We start from the raw sequence: 24,846 nt of genomic DNA on the forward strand, positions 1-24,846 counted from the left end.
CAACATATCCTTCCTAGTTTTCCTTCCCCTATTATATTCAGGTAGTCTCCAGAAGTTATCATCTATGAATGGAGATCAAAGGACAGTCATTCATAAAAGCTGATGAAGGAAATCCACAAGTCCAGTTTTTTCAACTAAAAATATTCATGGAAATAAAGAGACAGCAGTTTTCTAGTTGGAATAGTTCTTGGAATTTTTGAACCAGTGAAAAGCAGCAAAAGTCAGAATAGAAAATCTTCCTATACTTGGGTTACTTTGGTTCTTCAATCCCATTGTGTTGCCTTTGGTTTTTGAGAGTTGATTCCAGATTCTGTCTATTGATTGGCAAGCCTTATTATTGGTGATGGTGGTGCTGTTCTTGCCTTCTCCCACATTCTGCTCAAACTCAGAGCCAGCAAAAGACTCATAGAGCCTAAACATGTGTGCTATTTGGTCCTTTGATGTTTGTTGTGTCAAGGACGTTCTTTTGAGGAGCTGACTATCTCTTGCAACAGTCTCACAGAGGCCAGTTTCAAAGGGAATCAGTTGTCCCTTTGCAAATCAGAGAATCTCAGAGTTGAACAGGACATTAGTAATTATAGAGCCTAGTAGTCAAATTCCCCTCGTACCAACCCTTTCATATGGCTTGTCCAGTCTCTTCTTAAACTACCTTTTATAATAGCAAGCTTACTAGCCATCAGCATGGTCCATCCCTTGTTGGACAACTTCCTTAACCAAACTGAGATCTGTCCCCTTGTGTCTGGTCTTCAAATGAAGAAGAAAGCCATTACAGTGGGGAAGGATTTGTGCAGGAAATTGCAAGCCCTTGAGCTATTACAAGCAGAGAGGTATTTAATAAAGGGGCTTAGGTACTTCAAAATTAATTAGGTGGATCTGAAGTCAGGGGATTGATATCAGATTTTTTTTTCTAACTTTAACTTCTATTGAACTATAGTGTACATAGAGAAAATGAAGTTGAGTTTTTACTTCAGGATCAACTGACAGAGAACAGCTTCTCTCCCCTCTTCTCCACAGCTGTCTCACACCCACAAATACAGTTCCCAGGCAAATAAAACAAATAGGGCAATTGCCAAGACTCATGTCTATTGTAGGTTGCTTGTCCACCAGCCTTGCCAAGGAAAGATGGCGTTGTCTACTTGTTCCTTTCCATATCTCAGAGGGCCCATCTCATCTGCAGAACTCAAATCACAGTGAGTGCTCTGACTGCAGGGTGGTTTTGGAAAAGCAGTTTTTCATTTTTGTCAGCCTCTCAAGAATGCATGCTGAAGGACAGTAGACAGTAAACAGTAGATAGACAGTAGACTAAGTACTGAATGGAGAGAAATCTCTTGCCAAGTATATTTCTTCCCATGTCTTTACTCATGTAATCTATAGCAGTAGGACTCAAGAAAAGAAAACCCTTGATAAGTTATCAGTGTCTTCTGAGTAGGAGAAATGTATAACCATTGTAAGACATTCACAGCCAAGGTCAAAATAGTTCTATAGGTTCATCAAGGATCTGGTGAGAAAGGAATTACCATTAGGGTCCTGAGATTTAATAAGGTAACTGAAGGAGGGACCAGAAAAGGTTTAAATTAAATTAAATTCATTAAATAGTAATGAATGTATACGGAGTTTTGTTCCTCAAGAAAAGATAGCTCCAATGCTTTACTCCACAAATCATTAGGAAAATAAAAGCAAAGGACCCCAAAGATGGGGCCGTCATGTAGACTGTCAAGAGGATTCCTCCCTAGTGGGCATGTCGTTCGATTTTGTATCAATAGGCAATAAGCAAACACCATGAGCAACCCACATGACCACACTAGGCTGGTGGAAAATAAGATGAAGTTTATGGGATGCCAAGGACATTTGTCTGTTCCCTTTCCATCTCTCTGGAGACTAGCAGTATGATCAGGAAGTTTATTCACTTGTAAACACACCTTATTTTTAACATCTTAGTCATATTCAGCTGAGTTATCATTGCTTATGTTATTCAAATGACTCATTTCCTCTTGCAGCCTGCAAATATTAGACATTATCATATCCCATATCTGTCTTATTCTCTGTATCCCTGAGGACTACTGTTTAGTTTATCTAAAATAAGAGTTTTAGAGGAAAATCATACCAAACGCCATGATCATGCAAGAAAGAAAAAAAGCAAATTTTCTACGTAGCTTTTTATTTGAAGCCTCAGCACTCTAGAAAGGTTCTGTGAGTGGTCATGGTAGAATATAGATGGATGGCAGCAATAAAATCAGTTCCAGAGAAAAAGCAATCAAATCACCGAATAGGTCACATTCAAAATATATTATATCTGAAAGGGGGAAAATCTACCTTAGGGTGTATGTTGCCTCCCAAAAAAGGTTTCTGTATCCTTCCCTTCAACCTAGACATGTCTGATGTGATACAACATTTCACATCTTTCCCTATCTTCTGACCGTGTTCTGATTGTTCCATGAAAATCTTATGTTTACTTCTCCATTTTTGTCTTTGCTGTTCATAATAGATGCTGGTGTGTGTGTTGCGGGGGGTTCCCATCCAAATGCCCTTTACCAAGCCAGTGCCCCCATCCCCTGCAGCTGAGCTCTGCCTCGCTCATGAGATTATCCCCTGAGGCCAAGGGGCATCCATAACCGATGATTGTCTGGTGTGAGGCTGAAAAGTCCTTCTCCCTTGCCTTGAAGCGGGGGACAATTCCCTAATGCATCCTGATCTGTATCTCATGCTCTCCTTTCAGGGAAACGGACCTTAGGTACTGCTAATGCAGCTTTTTCTCTTTTTGTGCTTGAAACTTTGAGGCCAGGTCCTTCTGCTTCTCCAGGGTGGTCAAGGTCCACTTTAGTTTCTACTTCCTTCCAGCTTCCTTCCCTGATATCCCAGTTCTAGCTCTTTCTCTTCTCTGAGCTGCTGGGCCCTTCTCAGGCAGTGGCACTCAAGTTGAGTGCTCTCATAGCTGCTCTCTTGTTGGGTTAGCTGCCAGCTTGGCATATGTATAAATTACAAGTCGCTTAAGGGTGCATGCTTTTGAGGGAGGCAATATGTGGTCAGTAAAGGGTGTCCATCTAGCTTCATCTGTGGTAGATTTCCCAGGAGGGGTTGAACTTTTCAAATGAACATCTAGAAACTGAGACATTAGGCCTGAGAACCTGGTTCTGGGATTAAAAGTAGACTATGCATGAGGGATACTTCTCTTAAGTATAGGGACCGATCTTTCTAAAAGCAAGGTAGGGCAGTCACTTGTCAAAATGGAATGATTGCCCAGTTTCTCAAGCTAGTTTTTGAAACAATATTCTCTAGGTAAAGTGAGAAGAAAAGATTCGATCTTCAAGTGGATTTGGAAATACACACTATAGCCAATGGAAATTCCCAACATACACCCAAGGCTGTGAAAAATCCTTAAAGTTAAAAAAAAAAAAAAATCTGTCTAACTTCATTTAATGTAGCATTTTCCCAGATTTGTGTGACCATAGAATTTATGTTAGTAAAATAAGAATTATCTCAGGGAACTGTGCTTTCATGGAAATCTTTAGAAATATGCCAGGAGTGGTAGTGGTGGTGTTGGGGTGAGAAGGAGTGAGAGCTAGTGAGGGTCCCCGTCACCTGGGAGCATGTGAGATTTGCATGAACCCATTCTAATCATGTGGGGCATTGTGTACAAGGCCACTCATCTTCCTTTTCTTTTTGAAATTTATCGGGAGAAAACTCATTTGGCTAGAAGCAGCTTGAGATATCTCAGAACTTTTGTCGTCCATCTTGTAGATGACATGCTCATGAAACCCCTTCCCACCTCCCCTCCCCAATGTCAGTGACTCCTATGGTAACTTGGGATAGAGATTCTACTGAAGTAGGGGGAGTTGTTGCTTCCTGACTTAATGAAGATGTCAGTTGGTTTGGGGTTGACCATGGGGAGACAGCAGCTGGGTGGAATCTATTTTATTTCCAGGATCACTAGTTTCTAAACCCATTCCTCCAGGTGGTGCTCCAGGAATGATATAATTTGTTACTCATAAGAAGCCCATGAAATCTATGGAACAGGTGTTAGCATCATCCTCACATTATAGGTGGGGAGAAGGAAGCTCAGAGAGAAGACAAGTGTCTTGACTAGATGAGATTTTTTTGTTGTTGTTTTCTATCCATCCGTTCATTCCCTCAGGAAAAATTTACCAAGCACCAACTCTGTGGCAGGTCCCCCTGCCCTTGCCTTCTGCCCACCTTTGTTTTGTTCTACACAGAAAATGAACAGGCCTCTCCTAGCAGGTAAGGTGCTTGGTCTGGCCACAGTATCAAGATGATGTTCAGTTCAGCCAACACAAGTAAAGTCCCTGCTCTAGGCAGACCCTGGGTCTGGGCCATTTCTTTGGGAGAACTTGGGAGATCTGTAAAATCTAAAAAACAGATTCTTAGTTCTGTTTTTCACAGGCTAGTGTTCAAACCAGTCTGCCTTATGTTTTCTTTGACTACAAATATGAAGTCTTAAAAGGTTTATACTTTTCCCAAACTATCCAGTTTTGAGGAAGTGACTTTAGTTCAAGAGTAGTGGATACAAAACCAACTGGTGTTGGTACTGTTGACATTCTGGGATGAATGAGTTTATTATGAGGGCCTGTTCTGTACACTGGAGGACGTCTAGTGGCATCCCTGGCTTCTATCCATTAAATGCCAGTAGCCTGCCCTAAGTAGCCACAACAAAAATGTCCCTAGACATTGGCAAATGTCCCCTGTTGGGGTGGGGGTCAGGGAATAGGATTAGCACCAGTTGCGAGCCATTGACCTAACATGCGATCAGGGTACTGCATGGTCTTTAAGTCTAGACCCTGCCAGTGAAGGAGGCAGATAAGGCAGTTGAGGAATGTGTAACAAGTTGTAAACCAACTAGCTGAAGGTCTAGTTGGCATTGGCTCCATGGTGAAGGTTAGAACCTATGACTTCTGACTCCAACCCAGTGCCAGCCTCTTTGCTCCACCATGACAATGACCCTCAAGTGCATGGTTTCTGCCAAAGCCCGGGCCCTATGCCACCAGAGGTGAGAGGACAAGGAGAGGAAGAAGTCCTTACTCCTAATCGGAGAGGATTCTATGACTTGGTTTCTGGAAGTGAGGAGCCTGTGATGTGTGCTTCCCGATTTCATCCATAGTTAGGACTGTGTGCCCTTTGAGTGGTCCAAAGATCGTCATGTTCTTCCAGTAGGACTTTCTTAACTCATCATGGGGTCTGGGGATAACGGGTATGGGGCTAATGACAATCAAACTGTCCCTTTCCCAGACTCCAGGTCAAAGATGGTCAAATTGGCTCTCTTCTGGGCAGCAGAATAACTGTGTTTCCTTTCTTGCTCTTTGTATCTGTGTACATACTGTATTGAGTTAAAACACACACACACACACACACAACGTTGGCTGGGCAGGACTTGGGGTTGGTAGGGAGCCATGGGCCTAAGCCTCTGTTTATGACACATGTCATATTTCATGGACCACGTCTGGACCCCACCTGCCTCCTTAATCTCCTTGGAATGCTGGTGCTCCCTCTGTGGGCTGTGTGTTATTCCAATGATTTCAGTGGGTACTGCAGTTTCCAATTTCCTAACCTTTCTATTAAAATTAATATTTAGATTTTATAACTTGAAAACTGGAAGAATGATGGGAGCAGTATTTGATGTTTATGTCTCTCAGTCACGAAAATGCTCCCAATTTCACTCATGCCGGGCCACACACATGTAGTCACAATAAATAGCATTTAACATGTTTACAGAATGGAGAGGATGAGGAGAACTTCTGTTTTTATATTGATGGGCTCAGCTGGGCTGGGGATACTATTGTTTACAATGAGCTACATTTTTTGTTGTTCTGATTTACCCGCAAATTAAATCTTTATTTCAGAAACCAACCCCAGGGAGTCCCCGTAACGAGGGAATGTAATAAACAGCATTAGGGAAGGACCCAGAGCCTCTGCTCCCTGGTAATTAGTCCAAATGTCTCAATCAGAGTAGTTTTCAAAGTTTTATGGCTGCAGTTTGGCCACAAGTTTATTTGTAAAAGCTGGTTTGGCATTTTGCTCGGGGTGGCCTTTGCCCTTTTGGGGAGGGGTGTCGGGGGTTTGTCGACATGGAATATGGGGAAGTCAGACTTTCAGGTTTGCTTGGGGACGATGCCCATGTTTCTTCTTAGCATCCATTTCTAAATTAAAAACTGTCCATATTTAAAGCAACTGGGAAGGGAAATAAATATAAGGCCTTGGTTTTGAGGACACACAAGGGAAGAGAAGGGGCTGAGGTTGGGACTGGGTGTGTGGGAGCATTCCCACCCGGGGAAGAGTGACTGTCCTCTAAGCCCTGGCAGGAGGGAGAAGGTTATTAAAAAGCTCCCGGTGGTGGCGGCGGGGGTGGGGGGTAGTTGGGGGCTGGCCCCTGTGCAGTGCACCTCCCCTCTTCCCAGCTCACTGGGGAGAAGGAAGACTGGGCCCTAGTGACACCCCCACCCCTCCAGAAGTTCCCTGGCGGCTGTAAACAGCAGGACTTCCAGGCCTCCCAGAAAAGGGACCAGAAAGCACAGGGTAGAAGAACCAGCTGTGGTCAGACTCCCGTTTCATCCTCCCTGGGAAGGCTAAGCAGGAAATGCAGAGCCCTAGCCAGTGCCTCCCTGCACATTTCCATGTACACGTCCGTGCATATTTCCTGCCCTCCAGACTTATCTTATAAGGCCTGTTTCTTTACTCAGTTATCAACCCGGTACCATGATAGGCCTAGCCATGGTTGGCCATCTGATTTTCTGAGCAGGGGTATAAAGGGGTAGCAGGTTTCTTAGAGCATGATAGATGGACATCGACATCCGAAAATCCAGAAAGCAAAAGGTCTGCATTTAAGACCTTCTGCCTGCCACTAAGTCACTTAGCCTGCTTAGAGGGTACAGTGAGGCCTGGAGACAGAGGTGGTCAGTCAGATGGACCCCTCCATCCAGTGGGAAAGAGAGTACAGTTGGAGAGTGGGAAGGTGCTCAGAGGGAGGAGTTCAAGTGGACTGCTCCCTCCGTACCCACGCTGCTGTGTTATTTCTTTACTTTTAAATAACATTTTGTAAGACCTATCTCCTGAGGAACTAAGAAATCATTAGTCACTGAGCCCAAGGGTCTGTAGACTTTTTCTATAAAGGGCCGTATGGTAAATATTTTAGGTTTCATGGGCCACAAGTCTCTGTTGCAACTACTCACTGTCTTGTTAGGCGGAAAACAGGCCTAAGCCTCACCTAAGTGAACGGACATGGCTGGGTTGCGATAAAACTTTATTCAAAAATCAGGTGATGGGCAGGATTTGGCCTATGGCTTGCCCACTTGATTTAAACTTTCATTCCCCTTCTGCATTAACTTTTATTCTTTCTTTACTCTCCTTCCCCTAACTTCCCTCCTCTTCTCCTTCCTCTTCTGTTCCTTCTTCTTCTTTCTATCTCTTTTCCTTGCTTTCTTCTTTCTCTCAGTACAATTTATGTCATACACTGTGATAGGCACAGGTGCCCAAAGAGCTTCTATTAGAAGCTTCTATTAGGAAATAGTAATGAGGAAGCAGATGATTAAAATACTGTAGCTCATGCTAGTTACCCAATATTCACCTCCATTTCTTTCTCACTATTAGACAATTTTGTTCAGAGTGGCAATGTCCCAGATTTTTAAAAAAATCACTTCTCCTAATTCTCTTATAGCTAGAGGTTGGTGGCCATGTGACACAGGTAGAAGTTCTTTGAACTAGCATCCCTTCCCAAATGAAAAGGCAAGCCTCTCTGCCTCTGACTCAAAGCCCTTCCATTTTCTTTCCACCTGGAATGCTGTTATGATTCCTGGAAGTACAGCAGCTCTCTTGCAAGCATGAGGCTAAGAGCTGTGTGCTAAAAATGGGAGCAAGAAGGTGCAAGGAGCCTGATGACATTGCTGATTCTTGGTACCGGCTCTAGACTACCTACCTCTGAACTTCTTGTTGCCTAAACATTGAAACTTCTTATTTTTTAAAGCTAATACAGTAGACCTTTCTCTTACATGCAACCCAAGGACATAGTAATGGACCAAATGATTTGTAATATAGCAGAGCTATGGATCAACATTCAGTGCTCAAGAATTACTTGCAGAGTCTAAAAAAGGAAATAAACATAACCACTCTAAGATAATTTGGGGCAACACCTCAGTCTGTACCTCAGTACTTAACAATGTTCCCCACCATTAAAGGAGGCACTTTGCTGACAGTCCAGATACAGCATTGTTTTAAAAATGATTTATGATTGGGGTGCCTGGGTGACTCAGTCAGTTAAGCATCCAGCTCTTGGTTTCAGCTCAGGTCATGATCTCAGGGTCTTGAGATTAATCCCTACATCGGGCTCCAAGCTCAGTAGGGAGACCGAGATTCTCTTTCCCTGGGCCCTTCCCCTGTGCTTGTGTTGTCTCTCTCTCAAATAAATAAAATCTTTGGGGCGCCTGGGTGGCTCAGTGGGTTAAAGCCGCTGCCTTCGGCTCAGGTCATGATCCCAGGGTCCTGGGATCGAGCCCCGCATCGGGCTCTCTGCTCAGCAGGGAGCTTGCTTCCCTTCCTCTCTCTCTCTGCCTGCCTCTCTGCCTACTTGTGATCTCTGTCTGTCAAATAAATAAATAAATAAATCTTCAAATAAATAAAATCTTTAAAAAAAATTTATGAAGACTGAGTTGTTTACCAACTCTGGGAAACCAGTGCAGTAAGTTTAGATGTAAGGTGAAGGGGCAGATCCTGACTCAGTTCTAGAAACTTCTCTTTATAAAAACTTTCTTTCCTCTTGCTGCTCAAGACTTAGTCATGGACTCAGTCTGAATTGTCCACAGTAAGGTTACTGCCCTGACTGTGTCTCTTGACTGCTATGTTACTCTTTTGGGGACATTAGTACATGAAAAATAATGTGCATGTGAACATATTTGGGTGTATATACATGCTTTGGAGCGAACGAGGTCATCATGACCACAGCAACAGATTAGCTTTAATGGACAGCTTCAGAAGTACCATTTCTAACAGCTCTCAAGAAAGAGCTCAATCATTTGTTGAAGCCTTTAGTCGAGCCCCCTATTCCAGCTTAGCCAGTGGGAAATGCACGAACGGCCACATTGCTGGTGGGCGTCAGTCAGCTGATGAGCTGTTGGCATGTTACTGCATTCTCCGAATTTAAGATTCACCTATGGTTGGGGAATTGTGGAGTAAAATGAGGGACGGGCTGTGGGACGAAAAGCTACAGAGAAAGTTCCTTGAAGGAGTTTAGTCCGCTGGAGGGTTCCTCAGCAACAAAGGAGAGGGTCACTCTGCCTACTTTTGATTGAAGGTCATTTACACTGATAACATTCCAGAGACGCACTCACTTTGATTCCTTCTCCACACAAAACTGTAACAGCATTTAGAAGCCAGGGCCTTGGCTTAAATGCTCGGGATTCCTGTACTTGTATCATCCATAGGCCATACCATGGTCGTCGATAGCCCTTAGGTATTCCTGGCTCTCTTCTGTCTGCTTGACCTCATTTTCCTATCTTCCTTTTTGGTTTATTGATATGTGGAACAGGCCTAGGCTGCAGAACATTGACCAGATGGCTTTTCTTTTCTTTCTTTCTTTTTTTTTTTTTTGCAGAGAATTGTTACATTGTGCCACACCTGGGCTGTATTCAGAAGCTTTCTAGGAGACTTTGCTGCACTTTGCAGGAGGCCTCAGCTTTTGGGTCAGCATTTTGGAAGGAGAGACGATTGATTCTCTCAGCCTTGCTGAGGCAATTCTTTTTGATGTGTATCAAGTGTGTTTTGACACAATCCCGAGAGTCACTGCGGTTTTCAATATTCCAGGGCCTATAATGAAAGTCAAAGAGAGGGAAATCTTTCCACTTAATGTTGATTTCTGATATTGATGGCACATTAGCCCATTTGTGTTTCAGAAGCTTCAAGGGACAGAATTAACCCCTTGGGTTTCAGATCAGGCGCATCTCTTGTGGGACAGCGGCTGTCAAAAGCTAATACTGTCACCGGAGACAAAAGAATGCCCTGGGGGGACGCCTGGGTGGCTCAGTTGGTTAAGCTGCTGCCTTCAGCTCAGGTCATGATCCCAGAGTCCTGGGATCGAGTCCCACATGGGGCTCCTTGTTCTGTGGGGAGCCTGCTTCTCCCTCTGCCTCTGCCTGCCGCTCTGTCTGCCTGTGCTCGCTCTCTCTCTCTCTCTCTGACAAATAAATAAATAAAATCTTTAAAAAAAAAAAAAAAAAAAGAATGCCCTGGGAAGGACACGTTATTCTTATGCAGGTAAAAAAAAAAAAAAAAAAAAAAAAAAATTATCATTATCAATTTTATAGTACATACAACAGCTGCAGAAGAATTTGTGGCTTTTTTTTTTTTTTGGCTGTAAGGCATCTTAGAGAGTGTTTGCCAATTTTCTGTCTCAAAAAAGGTGTCTTCGCATCTTGATTTAGCCCTGAATAATTCAACAGAATCTCTAATAACAGACTTACATGTTGCAAAGCCTCAAACCATGTTGTAAGCTTAAAGAGGCAGCAAGAAATTTAACATCACAAACAGAAGCCGAAGAATCAAAGCTAGGAGGTCTTTAAAGGGTAGGAGTCAGTGCTTCACACATGTGCTGATGCTTATTTTTGCTGACAGTTTCCTTGTTTTTTTCATAGAGAAGTGACTCCTAAAAGGGACAAAGAACATTCCTGGAGGTTGGCTATTGCTCTTAATTCCCTTTTTTAGTGAGAATTCCCTTCTTATGGCCCCTTTCTTCCTCCCCCTATGTCTGCCCTTCCTTCCTTTTCTTCCTTCCTCCCTTCCCGTCCCTTCCTTTCCTTTTCCTTCCCTTCCCTTCCTTTCCTTTCCTTTCCTTTTCCTTCCTTCCTTCCATTCATCCATCCAATACATAATTATTCAGTGCCTACAATTTTCCAGCCACTATGTTGGCGCTTGAGGATCTGATGATTAATAAAGACAAACCTAGCCCCTCATCTAGAATATAATAATGTTCTCCCTCCCAAACATCAGGTACTCTTGGAGTTCTCTTGGATTCTGAGATAAACCAATGTCTTTCCAGCAAATTCCCTGTCATCCTACTACCCCTCCCCACAAATTTTCCCCTTAATCTTTCTAAGTGGCTTTTGTTTGGTGGTTTTCCACCAAAATTATGAGTGTATCAGGAATCCTGAGATACAGGAGAGCATGGGAAGGAACTGGGGTGCTGGGTTTGGGGAGATTGTAACTTTGGAAGATGTCTTTATGTATTTATTTTATGTATTTGAAGGATTGTCTTTAGAAGTGGAATTGGCTTATTCTATATCTTTCCAAGGGGCATATATAGGACTAACCGGGAAACAGATTTTGGCTCAAGGGAACCATAAATTTTCTAATGATCACGGCAAAGGGAAATGTGCCTGACTCTGAGCTAAGTATGTATATGTGTTTGTATTCCATGTTTTCTCTGTATGTGCAGACCATGGTTTCTCAACATCACCACTATTAACCTTTTGGGTCAGAGTATGGGGACTTTGTGGGAAACTATCCTGTGCTTTTTAGGATGTTTAGCCTCCTGATTTCTACCCTCTCGATGCCAGGAGCGTCCCCAGGATGGCAGTCAAAATATCTCTAGTCTGCCAAATATTCCCCAGAAGGCAGAGTTGCTTTGGTTGAGAAATAAATAAATAAATACAAATATATATATATATATATATATATATATATATAGCACATATTATGATTATATTACATATCATATATATTATGTAAATATATAATAATACAATAAATATATCATGGTATATTTGTATATTTTAATTTTTATTATTGAATGTATTTATTATGTTATCATGCATTTTATAGTCAATATAGAATGTATTCTTTATAATATGCATTGAGTATTATACAAATATTTTATATATTATATTTGTATATTCATATATACTTGTATATATAACATACTATGTGGTATAATATACAGACATTGGATGGATGGATAGACAGAAGGATAGATAGCCTTGTCTGGGATAGAATTAGATCTCTGACCTAAAACCCACAGATTCTCTGAGAATCACACAGCTTCTCTGGGGTGTCAGGGCTCCTCAGTTCTAGAGTTACTGAAGTGGACAACCCTTCCAGGTAGAGTAGAGTAGAAGGGGATATTCTTCAGGTAGGGGGTCAGACTCTGAGATCTGTAAACCACTCCCCCACCCCTGCCCCTGCTCCCAACTAACAGATCTTATAATTTCATAAGACCAGATTTCGGTTAATGAAATTGGTGTCAGTTTCCAAGGGAATATGCCAAACTAAGCTTATGTCAGTGGGCCCCACAGTGCCGTTTGAAATATGATGCAGCTTTGTAGGGTGGGATGAGTGGAAACAGTTGAGTTTGTTTGGGGTTTAATTGACAATCAAAAACTTGCTTCCTGGATGCAGGCATGTCACTATAAAAGCACACTCAGGACGTTCCTTTCTCTGGCTAAGGTTATTAATATGTGTGGATTGATGTCAAAATGGGAATTAAATCATAAATGGGCTTCGGGGCCTCAGGCTGGTGGCCTGGCGGCTTCTTTAGCCTTGTCACTTTGGAGAGACAGCTCACAGGGCCCTGCCTCATTTTTCTGATGATTAGTTAAAGATTTCACTTTATCATCATTTGTCTGTTGAGTGGGCTTTGCTCCCCATCCCATTAGTATTGCCTCCACCATGATGCGGTCAGAACCAAACTTGTTACCTGCAAAGGAACCCGGGATGGCTTTCCTACTTGAGCACAACAATGGGGTCATACACTCTCTAAAGAAAACAAAACAAAATAAACTATGCCTAATTAGTGCCATTTACAGACATGTAACACTGCGACTGCTGATCAGGAGTGTGTGTCCCTTTCCCACGGGAGTCCCAAAATTCCTAGCGCTCGTTCACAGGCAGAAAAAGGCATGGTTTTTCTCCTTTCCAAGTTAATCCAATTTGAGTGTGGGCTGAGAGGGACCAGAGCTTCCCGAAGGGCCTGGAAGAACCGGGCAGATCGGCATCATTACCAGACCACACACATTATGTTTAATAGCCAGACTGTGCACTGGACCAGAGAAAAATCAATGAATTAAAAATGCCTTAGGAACAGCCACTGTGATGGCTGGCGTTCTGAGTCCATCATGGCTTACCTAAATTTCCACCGTCTCCTAAAGGATTTGCGGAGTCTGGGTGTGGCTCATTGAAGTTCATGTTCCGTGGTGTTGGCGGAGTGATCTCGGTGAAGCCAAGTATGAACGTGCCATTTCTCTCACTTAATACCAATTCCAGTTCTTCTGTGCTTACAGGACAGAATTCAGAATCCGAGCTTTTGGGATAAATGACCCTTCTGACTCTTTAGATCCAGCCTCTGCCACGGAATCCATCCTGTCCTCGCGGATCTTTCCCCATGTGACATTTGTTGACAGTGACCCTATTGGATCTGTGGTCTTCTTGGCTGGGAAGCTTTTTCATGTCCCAGCTGCAACACAGTTTTTACTCTCCAGGGCTCCCTCACACATATGTCCAATCCATCATGTGATGTTTCAGTTTTATCTGTTTACACATTTGTTTATTTATCTGTTTATAAGTCTGTCTCTTTTTTCCCCTCTAGCCTTGATATAGGTAGAGTAGAGGATCTTCGATATCTGGGACATAAGTAGTTGCTCATTGAAATGTTTCAGGGTGAATGCATGAAAACATTATTGAATGTAAGTGTGAATAAACAAGCAGGTTATTCTCATTTCCAAATCATTGCTTAGAATAAATTGGCAGGGGAACCTGGGTGACTCAGTTGGTTGAGTGTCTGACTTCAGCTCAGGTAGTGAACTCGGGGTCCTGGGATCGAGTTCCCTGCTTAGCAGGCGTCTGGTTCTTTCCCTCTGACCCTCCTCCCACTCATGCTTGCTCATGCTCTCTCTTTCCCTCAAATAAATAAATAAAATCTTTTTAGAAAAGAATATAAATTGGCAAAATTCATATTAGTACAGCATAGAGTAGTGGCAGAGAGCCCAAATTCTGGATTAAATCCTAGCCTCGCTACTTACTAGATGTTTGACCTTGGCAAATTACTTACCCTCTCTCTGCCCTCAACCATTTTATCTGTAAAATGGGGACAATAATATCATCTGGTTCTCAGAGTCATCAGGAGAATGAACTAGATATAAGTAAAGCCCTTAGAACCTGGCCAGCAGTAAGTATTCTGTTGGCACTATTTCTGGAGATACCAACGCTTTCCAGAATCTCTCTAATGCAGGCGTTCCCCCCCTTATACAATGGAATCATCAAGAGTTATTAACAAAGATATAGTTCCTGGGGGCCTTACCCCAGACCAGCTGAATCCAAATCTCTGGGAAAAGACCCAGGCAGGAATTCATTATTAGATATTTAAGGAAGAAACTGAATGAAGTGTTTGTTTATGGAGGAAGAGTTGGGGAGGTCCTCAGAAGCTAGCAGCGGTGAGAAGCCATTAGCACCGCTCAACTGAAGGAAGAAGGGTGAGTAGTGTCAGTGGGGCCAGGGAGAGCTGGGGCCCTGGAGAACTGGCTGCAGGGGCTGTGGTCACCCACACTCGCCCTGGAGGAGAGACAGCACAGAGGCAGGAAGACGTGGGAAAGAACCACCCGACCTCTTTCCCCTCCTGCCTTTTCATCTCCAACACCAGCCTCCCTTGGGGCAGGGCAGAACCCAGGAGGTCAGGGACCGGATCATCAGGAGTCCATATCCACAGGCATAGCCCAGGAAGAGAAGTACAGGGAGTGCTCAAGGAGACAAAGGGGGAAAAGCCAACATATCAATTTTAGGGGGAAAAAAAAAGCCCCAAGTGCTTTCGATGCACGGTGCAGAATGAGACCCACCGTCTTGACCAGACATCCTCATGGGCCCTCTCTCCAACTCCCCCAGCAGCCAGCGAAGAGAGCCACCCGTGGCCAGAATCACACACAAAGCTGTCCTAGACCACAGCTCTCAGGAGAGAGCTTCTTACTCTATCCTTACTCCAGGACACCGGGGACTAGAGCAAATGGTTTCTAGGTAGTATCCTGGGCATTTTATGCCCAAGCTAACAGCTGCCTTTCTTTCCAGAAATGTGGGTGCTGGGCGCCCAGGAGCCTCCATCGAGGGGAGTTTGTCATGCACCCCCTTCGGTGTGGGAAGGAGGCTCACAGCTCTTGCCTTTTTGCTTTTAATCCAAGCAAACATGCCCGAGGAGACCCTGGAGATTTCGACCATATGTCAGATCACATGACTCAGCCTAATTTGCATTACCCCCTGGTGGAATTTGGGAGCGGAAGGGTGCTTGGTACCCCAGACAGAATGCTTCAGCTTGCCCTGAACTCACCAGCTTGTTTTCTCATCGACTGTGTCAGCACGTTTCAGAAGACTTCATTTCTGCTGCTTCCTCTCCAAAAGGAGGAAGATATAAATCACAGGCGCAGAAGTAACTAGCAGTTGTGACATTTTGTTACAGAGTTTAATTACATGAATCATAAAATATTGCTACAATTTTCCAAACTGTTAAACCTTAATTAATATGAACCCACAGGGACCACCTTGATCGTTCTAAATATTCTGAATCACAACTCCTACAGTAGTGCTTCCATCCGCCTGAAGTGCTTTGTAATTTGCAAAAAGTGATTAATTATTAGAAATGAAACCAGACAAATTAATTTAATATAAATGAGGCTGTACATGATTTGATTAATTCTTTTTAATTACCTATATGTTATTTTTTCAATAGCTGAACAAAGGACCCTCTTCTTCTCCTGCATGTTCATACTCATTAATCTCATTAGCACAGAGTATTAATATAATTTTATCGCACATTCCAGAAGTACAGCACATTGACAAACCATAATGAATCGTGGCCTTAGTGTCCTATCACTACATTAATTTCAAGACATGCTTGGCTCATCTGCAATTTACTTTGAGACTTAGTTTAAAATGAGCTGAATAAGCGTGTAATTATGACATCTGCTTCTTTTCAGGTACCTCCTTTGTAAATCAGTGACAAAGGAATAGTAGGTTTAAATATGTGTTAACACTTGGATAGCATGTATAATTGCAATATGGCGATGTGTAATGAAGATTAAATTAGACCGTACTATACCTGACATATGCAAGAACATAATTGAGCTGTAGTCATTGTTATAGTAAAAACAGCTGCAAAATACCAATATTGGAATTGAGGACGGCGAAACCAAGTAAGAAAAGGTAAAGAGGATATTCTCAGTGAGTTACCCGGAAAAGATCCATATGCGGACCCTAGGATTTCAACCTCTTCTCCCTTTGTGGTTGATGACAGTTGGTCATGAATTTCATGAAAAATTCCAAAAGGGTCCATTTCGGATGTCGCTGGGGCATGACCTCACACTGCATATCTTGGATGCTCTGCACTTCTGCTCCAGGCTGTGGGGTGGGCACCATGCCCAACTTTCCCGTCTTGAGCCTCGGGCGGGGAATTGGAATTCTGGGATTGATGTCTAGTCTCTCCGTGTGGTTAACCCTAGATTTCCCTGAGTGAGACATCTAGGATGACAGAATGATTGGAGATTGCCTGGGAAGCACAGCAACCCCAGAACTTGGAAGGAAAGATTTAGGGGTTCGTGGTCATCGAGGGCCATGCAAAGTTGGGATCCAGAACAAAATTTCATCTTCTATCACAAATCCTCCCCCATCTTCCCTGAAAATGAATGCTTATAGCAACCTTTAGGATTTGTTCAGTTCTGGGTAAGGATTTATCACATGCCACATCTACCGTGTGCCTTGGGTATTCCTGGGCAAAGTGGGGGTCCACTTAGCTCTTTCTGTGGTTTTTCTCTCTTGTAAACTCCGAAGTGCTTGAGTGCAGAGCTTGACAAGGGCCAAAAAATATTGCTTTTGAGTTTACAAATACTCTGAAGGAGTTGGGGGCTCTATCTCCAAGAGATTTTTAAGAAATTGGCTTATCCAAAGAAATCCCCATGCCGGGCTTTTTAAGTTGCTTGCAAGGAGAAGTCAAAGGAGATCAGAGGAACAGGGCTTCTCCTGAAAGTGCTTGAAAGGAAAGGCAAGTACAAGAGGAAATAGGGAGCATTACTTACACGGGCTAAGGTGTTCAGCTCCTTGGGACTAGAACCCCGGTTTCCTGACTCCTGGGCTGGTGCTCTCTCTTCTGATGTTGAGCGTACTTGGGAAGAAGGCGGCAGATCTGGCAGATCGGGTGGCCCCTGTGTCTGCTGTACTTTGTTCCTTAAGTTGCAAACCGATATTCTAATGTTCAGTGACTGGTGTGCTGAGGTGGCAGGCCTGTCACCAACTCACGAGTGCAGCCAAGCTGCACTGTCGAGTGCCTACCTGTAGAGAGGACGGTCATGGAGATTTTGCAAAGGTTCTTGTTGCAAAAAAGGTTCTTGTTGCAAAGGTTTGTAACAAGAAAGAAAGGCATACAGTAGAGGGTATTTCAATGCCCTTCTTTATTCCCTGCTCACCCATTTATTCCTTAGTGTATCTATTAATGTTAAAACCCATGGCAAGCTCATCCTATATGCCATGGATTACATTAAACTCCCAGATTGTAGGAATGAACAAGATAGAAGCAGTTTCTGCCCCTAGTAGGAATCCTGGAGATCCTACCCGTTTGGCTGGCAAAGTGATTTGAAATAAAGCATGCCTGTCATATGGCTTGTTTCTCCCTTTTCTCTGTGCTCACAGCTGTGTGAACCTAGACTTCCTGATGTAGAAATGATTGTTTGGGGGATACTCATTCTTTCCTTATCCTTCTCCCCGTCTACATCCCCCTCAAAGTGAGCGAGGGAACGGAAATCATCTTTGAGACGCAGCCTGAACAGTTGATCTTCTGCTTTCTAAATGCTGCCCACTTCTGCTTGTCAACTCTGCCAGGAAGCCCCCACATCGGCATTTCCCTGAGAGCACCTTCAGATGAAGCCATTTCCTTTGATCTCCTTTACTTCCTCACCCCGTGTCCTTACCAGTTACTGACAGGATCTCTTGTGTAACACATGTATAATACTCATTGTTTAAATATTAATTCGTGGATGCCGCACTAAGTACTGCATTCAGAATGACATAGCTTTCATTCTCTAAAGTTCCAGTCCAGATGTGGCTCATGCCACTTCCACTCACAACTCCTTGGCCAGAATTAGTCATATGGCTCCATCCAAACTCCAGGGGCCAAGAGCATAATTCTACACATGCTCAGGAGGGAGCAGGATACAAGGCTTTAGCAGATAGCACTAATGACTGGCACAGAGGGTAATCAGTTATGAACATCCTTATTGAAGTTTCAAATCTACTTGCTAGAATGAGGCTCTGAATTGGCTAAAATGTATAGCCCCAGCCTGAATTTCTTTGCCAAAAATCAAACATCTCACCTGCCCCAAGAAACTTACTCGGCTAACCTATTCTCTGTCCTTGAGTCAAAGTGGAGTTTCTTGGAAAGCTGTGAGGAAAAAGCAAATCCGTCATGTTCCTAACTATGAGTTATAGTGAGGGGTGCGAGGCAATGCAGTCGCAACTGCCTTTAAATCATTTCTTCCAGTGTGTGGAAAACCGAGGAAGAGAGACACCTGTCATTGGTATGGGACACTTCTGGCGCGATGAGTAGTCTTCTCTTGAAGATTCAGATGACACCTCCACCGGTCAAATGATTTAACAATGGCTCTTTGGAGCAGCTGACATTTTTTTGTTGTTTGTTTGTTTTTGCTCTTTGGAACTTGAAGCATTCCTTTGAAACCACAGAGTTCTCTAAACAAGGCATCCCCTGACAGCCAGAGCTATTTCTGCCCAGAAGAGGAAAGGTTAACATTTTTCATAATAATGGGTTTCACTCTCCTGACATGGATGAAGCCTGCAATTGTTCTCCATCTCCTCTGGGCTTGCCTAGCTATCTGCAAGTCAGAGTAGTGGGAGGGAGCTGGGGGAAATCACCACTGAACTCCAAGCCAGAGCTGCCGGCCTGGGCTTTCGCATGCTCCATTGGAAAGGGCTGTGGTCTTGCTCTCGTGGATGTCACACTGCACACTCGTGTCTTAATATTTAAATCCCCCAAAATGCCTACATGGCTGCGGTATGAAAGGAGACACTGGAGTCTCATTCGGTGCTGACCGGCCCGTGATTTTTGACTTTGACTTTGAAAGACTGTAACAATATGTACTCTAGCCAGACATAGGCTTCACCTTTGACTTAGCAGGTCCACTCCTAGCTATGTTGCCAATAGAACTGAGGGTATATACTCGCCAATGGATGTGTATAAAAGTCTTCCTAGCAACAGTAGGCATAAAAGCCCCAAACTAGAAACATGTATCTCATCCGCAGGTGAGTGATGCAGACATGGTCTGCTCAAATAATGGAATGCTCCACAGTAAGGCTAATGCTGAGCTGCTACTCTGTGAACCTCCAGATGCAACGCAGAAAGATGCAACGCAGAACAAAATGAGCCAAACCAAAACAGAGTATCTATGGTATGGTTCTACTCATATAAAATGTGGGGAACAAAACTGGCAAAATGAGTCTAGAGGGAGGGAGGTGAGAAGAGTAGTTGCCTTTGGGGATAAGGAGAGGGGTAGGCAAGAAGCTTCTGTGGTGCCAAGATGTTCTCTGCTTTCATCTAGGTGGGGAGGATGTGGGTATCAGACGCGCAAGGATACGTGCATTTACTGTGTACACATTCTAGACAGTGAAAAAAAGGTGCGCAGTCTAACTAAATAATCTCTTATTTTAACCTATAGAGAGCATGTAGACACACAGGGGTGTGTATGTGGGATGTGTGTGTGTGTGTGTGTGTGTGCATACCTTAATTAGCTACGTAACGTGGACGTTTATTCACTTACATACCCAGTTACTTGCTCAATTTCCTTAACTCTAAAATTATGATAACAATAATACTATATGCTTAGGGGACTTGCTGAGATGGTCAGAATAAGACATATGCATGATATATGTCAAAGAGTAGCATAGATGTGTGTGTGTGTATGTGTGTGTGTGTGTGTATTTATTTACGGGAGTGTGCACCCATGCATACACATCACACACGCATGCATCTCCTGTGTGAAAGAGGGAAAAGAACATTTGCCGGTAGCCCATTCACTCACTTACGGAGCAAACACATATCAAGCCAAAGGCATACCATGTTGGGGTCCCTGTGATGGAGAAGCAAAGGAAAAGACTCTCAATGTCCGTGCCCCCCTGAGGCAGCACCTCTCCTAGAGACAACTGGACATACACTCAACTTGTGGTTTTCAGAGCTGTTTCCTCCTAGTTCTCCCGCAGGTAGGATACAGGGCCCCAAACTGAGTTGACATTCACAAAAGTACAATCTTGTCTTCCTTCCCAGAGATGCTGTCTGGCTTAGACTGATCAGAGTCCCTGCAGACCTTCACTTTGCGTGTACATTAGAGGTGGTACGAGGCCCTGACCCCGGGGTGAGACTCCCTGGTCCAGATCCCATTCTGCCTCTTACCAGCTGAGTGACGTTGGCAAGTTATGGAACCTCACTCTCTGCCTCACTCTCTCATCTGAAATATGGGGTTTTAGTAAAGATTTAATTAAAAATACATATATACATATATAAATATCTTCAAAGTTATTTTATATGTTATGTGTGTATATATATTACAAAATACATGCACAATCACTTCCTGTAAGTATGAATTAAAATATCTACCTCATAAGGTTTTTGTAAAGAGTAAATGAATATATTCATTGAAATATCTTCTAAGTGATTATATACAATGTATATGTGTGTTGTTACCCTAATCACCCAGTATATAAATACGTAATACATAGATATCATATACATATATACATATACAAGTATATATACACACATATCACTTAGAAGGTTATTGCCTGGGTGGATATTTTGTAAGTTTCTATAATCAATTATCATTACTTATAGACCATAGATAGACAGATAGATAGATAGATAGATAATTACATCTGATTTTTTGTGGCTTGAACTCAAAGTGCAACCCCATTTCCCTCCTTTTTCTTTTGGAGCATTGGGGTGAAGGTTGAAAAAAAGAGTGGAATCCCAGCCTTGCCTCCCACACCCAGCCAGCTGAGATACGTTCCGGAGTCAGAGAAGGACAGATACCCAGTGAAGTTTGCCTCTATCCATCGCCTAATGTGAAACATAAAACAGTTCAAATCATTGAATAGGTAAAAGAAAATTTAAAAAAAGAAAGAAAGAAAGAAAGAAGGGAAGAAAGAAAGAAAGAGAGAAAGGGAGAAAGAAAGAAAGAAAGAAAGAAAGAAAGAAAGAAAGAAAGAAAGAAAGAAAGAAAGAAAACCAACTCTCCAACATTCTAAAACAAGAATAAAGAGGGATGGAGTGAGGAAAGCAAACATGGGCTGAGGGCTGGCAGGGAAGGCCTGTGTGGGGTGAGTAGCGAACACAGCATCTCATTGAGCAAGTTTAATGGGCTCTGGGGGCCCCTGAAGTGGGGTAAGAACACAGTTGGAAAAGGGAGAGAAAACGAAACTGATAAATTGTGCAGAGGGGATTACCCTTTGGTTCAAATTTAATTTGAAAGAACTGGAAGACAGGGTCCAGAAACCTAGGGCTTTGGCTGATGAAAAAATAACCAAACATAACATTTATTTTCACTAATTGAAAAGGACTTGCTTGACTCTGGGGCCAAGAAACAGGCAAGCAACTGAGGCTCAAGGCAGCCTAGCCTGGGCATGCTGGCCATGTTGGTGCAGAGGGAGAGCAAGGAGCTACTGTAGAGAAGAGATCCCTCCCTGCCCCCCAGCCCCTCTGCTGGGTGCTCCTTGAAGAATGGCAGCTGATCCCTGTGGGCAGAAAGATGATTCGGTCCCTGCCAGTTGGGTAGGTGAGGTTTCCCCAGACAGGGATGGGTGTCCCCACTGCCTTTCATCCAGGTGAGAGGAAGGTCTTAATGCTGGGGATCAAAACCCAACAGCCTGGAAATCAGGCAGTGACTACGTCATGGTCCCATATGTCTGCACTGAGGAGTCTGCAGGGTCCCAGGGAAGCTTTTGGGACAAGCCTTTGCCACAAGAGCTATGTTGGAGGCACCATTTCAGTGACGTCAAAGTAAAGAACGAGGCATATCTTGAAAGCTGATTAGCTAGCTTGGGGTCTCTCTCTGCGTTTCTTTTCTTCTCCCAACAGCAACTGGACTCTGTGTTTGCTACCCAACCAACCACCAAGACCAGCTTCCTGGGTCCACCACCAAGTCTGGCTTCATGGATAGGCAACCTGTATAGTGGAGCAGAACCTGCTGCTTAGAAGGGCCCTGTGCCTAGGGCACTATGCGGCCATCTTGAAATTCTCAGTAATTGTGAACAAGGTACCCCACAAAGTGTGTAGCTGGTCTTGGCTCCCCCTTTGGAACCAAGCCCCTTGTTCCCCCAGCAGCCAGGACTGTTGCCTACTGAGGTCTTGCCTCTGAGGCTTTGCCCTTCTCTGAAGACAGCCACCTTGCCCAAGGTTAAACCCTCTTTCCAGAAGCAGAGCAGCATAGGGCAGATTTGAGGGTACCGAGACCCAGCCCCTTTGTTCTAGCCGGGAGAACTGGCAGGATCCATGCTGGTGCTGGAGCTCCCCACAGGTGAGACTTACAGGGCAGAATCTCCCTCTGGCCAGCTCTGTGTCTCTCACTCCCTTTCAGGTGTCGTTCCTGAGGGGGTTCCTGGTCAACTTCCCATATGCAAATCTCCATGTCAGACTCCATCTCCAGGGAACCAGAACTAAGACGCTCAGGTTTTCCATCAAGTGGTGCCTACGTGTTCTGTTTATCTCAGGTGTGCTAGGATTGAGGGAAGGAAATCTTGCCTCCATATGCAGACTAGGGAGCAAGCACGGTGACAGCAGCAATAATCAGGGACAAATTCCCCAGGGTAAGGTAGAGAAAATGGGGTTAGAGAGGTTAATGAGTTGCCCCCCAAGGCCCTCCAGATGGTAAGAGCCTTGGGTAGGAATTCAGACTTGGGCTTCCTGACCCCTAATTAGATCCCTTTGCAATAAGTTGTCACCCTCCTTAACCCCACAGGGAGCCTGGTAGTACTGACGGAGCCCTCCCTGCAAAGGACTTGGGCGCCTTCTCCCCTTCTTTGAACTTCCAAAATACTTTTGTAGGAACTTGCTGGTGGCTCTTTGTATATTACTTTTTATAACCTAGAAATCACTCTTTCCTTTGAGATTCAGAGAAAATCGTGTTATTTCCTCCCCCGCGGTTAGTAAGGAACTTGGCGTGGCTTCACAATCTGGAAGATAATTCCACCTGCTGCATCAGCTCACCTTGGGCATCAGGAAGGAAGCATTTTCAAGTCCCAGCACCCCAGACCTGCTGGATCAAAGCCTGGAGATGGAGTCCAGCAAACCTTCCAGGGGATTCCACTGGAGCGGTTCCCCTGCTCCACAGAGCTGGGCTTGGGAACTGGCCCAGCCAGGCCTGACGCTGAGTTTTGCCAGACCGTAGTCTCAGCTTATCTGTAGGGATTCCAAGACCTCCCAGTGGATGTCTGTAACCGTAGTAGTACTGAGTTCTATATATCCTGCATTTTCTCCTACATATACTTACCTATAATTAAGTTTAATTTATAAACTAAGAACAATAAAATATTAAGAGTAACTGTAAATAAAACAAAATAACCATAACAATATGCTGTAATAAAAAGGCATGTGATTGTGGTCTTTCTCTCAAAATATCTCATTGTCTTGTACTCTTTCTTCTTGTGATGATGTGAGATGGACAGTCTCTTGACCTTCTGATTTTATGTCAGAAGGAGGATCATGAGCTTCCTGACCGCGGATAATTGAAACCGCGGATAAGGGGAATTACTGGGAATTACTTGATGTCAGTCTCTCTCATGTCTCCCCTCTTGCAGCTGTCCCTTATCTTTGCTTCTTTTTTTTTTTTCCCTTATCTTTGCTTCTTGCAAACCCCAGCAAGCAACTCAGCTCCATTTTTCTGGATTTCCCCCAAATATCACTTACCCAATGCCAGTTGAATGTGTCACATTTTACCAAAAAAGAAAAAAAAAAAAAAGGGAAATACTGGAGGAGAAGGTCACCTCCACAGTGCAACCCAGTCCAAATATGGAGCTAACCGTGAGGCATTTGGTCCCGTTCTTCTGAGTTTCTCAGCCACAGGGGATTTTCTTGGGTTGGCTCTTCATCCCCAGCTTCCTCCCTCCTATTACTCGTGGGCTTCCTGGCTTCTCTTCCTTTGCTAGTCTCCCCTCCCCCATTCATTCTTCTTCACCCACTTTTTTCTTCCTGTCTTTCCAGGCCCCTCTTCATCTCACCCGAGGGTTATCTTTCCAAAACCACAGTGGCCCATCAAGAGGAACTGGATGTCTGTGCTTCCAGGGGCCATGATTCCTTGGGCACTTGAGTAACTCATTCCAACAGGTCATCCAGCACCTCCCAGATTATGCCTTTACACCCGCTATGTCCCCAGGATAGGCACTGCCACTTCGGTGACCAGTTAATCCCTGTTGGCTTGGGCTGACCTGGACCCGGTACTCCTGGGGATGGCATTGGCTTTGATAGTCCATCCGAGCTCTCGGGCACCTGCTGAACCACAGAACTTGAGAATGCCCAAGTCAAAGAGATGAGATAAGCCCCTCTGAACAGGGAGAGTTGAGGACAAACTGTCTGAATGAGCAGGGCCAGCCCTGACCACATTGTGGCGGATCCGTGTTAACACCTTTTAAGTCCTTTCTCACCCTGCTCCCTGCCCCTCCCACTTGGCCCATAATTCCACTGCAAGGGCCTTTGTCTTGATTCTCTGGGCTCTCATTCACTCTCAGGAATCCTAGACCTCCCCCGCCCAGAACCTCTTTCTCTCAAGAGAAAGACAACAAAACCCTCCCCATCCACCTGTCCTAATTCTCCTGAGCTTGGTAAGGACCCGA

Source organism: Lutra lutra, chromosome 17 (genome assembly GCF_902655055.1).
Source record: "Lutra lutra chromosome 17, mLutLut1.2, whole genome shotgun sequence".
In the NCBI taxonomy this organism is placed as follows: Eukaryota; Metazoa; Chordata; class Mammalia; order Carnivora; family Mustelidae; genus Lutra; species Lutra lutra.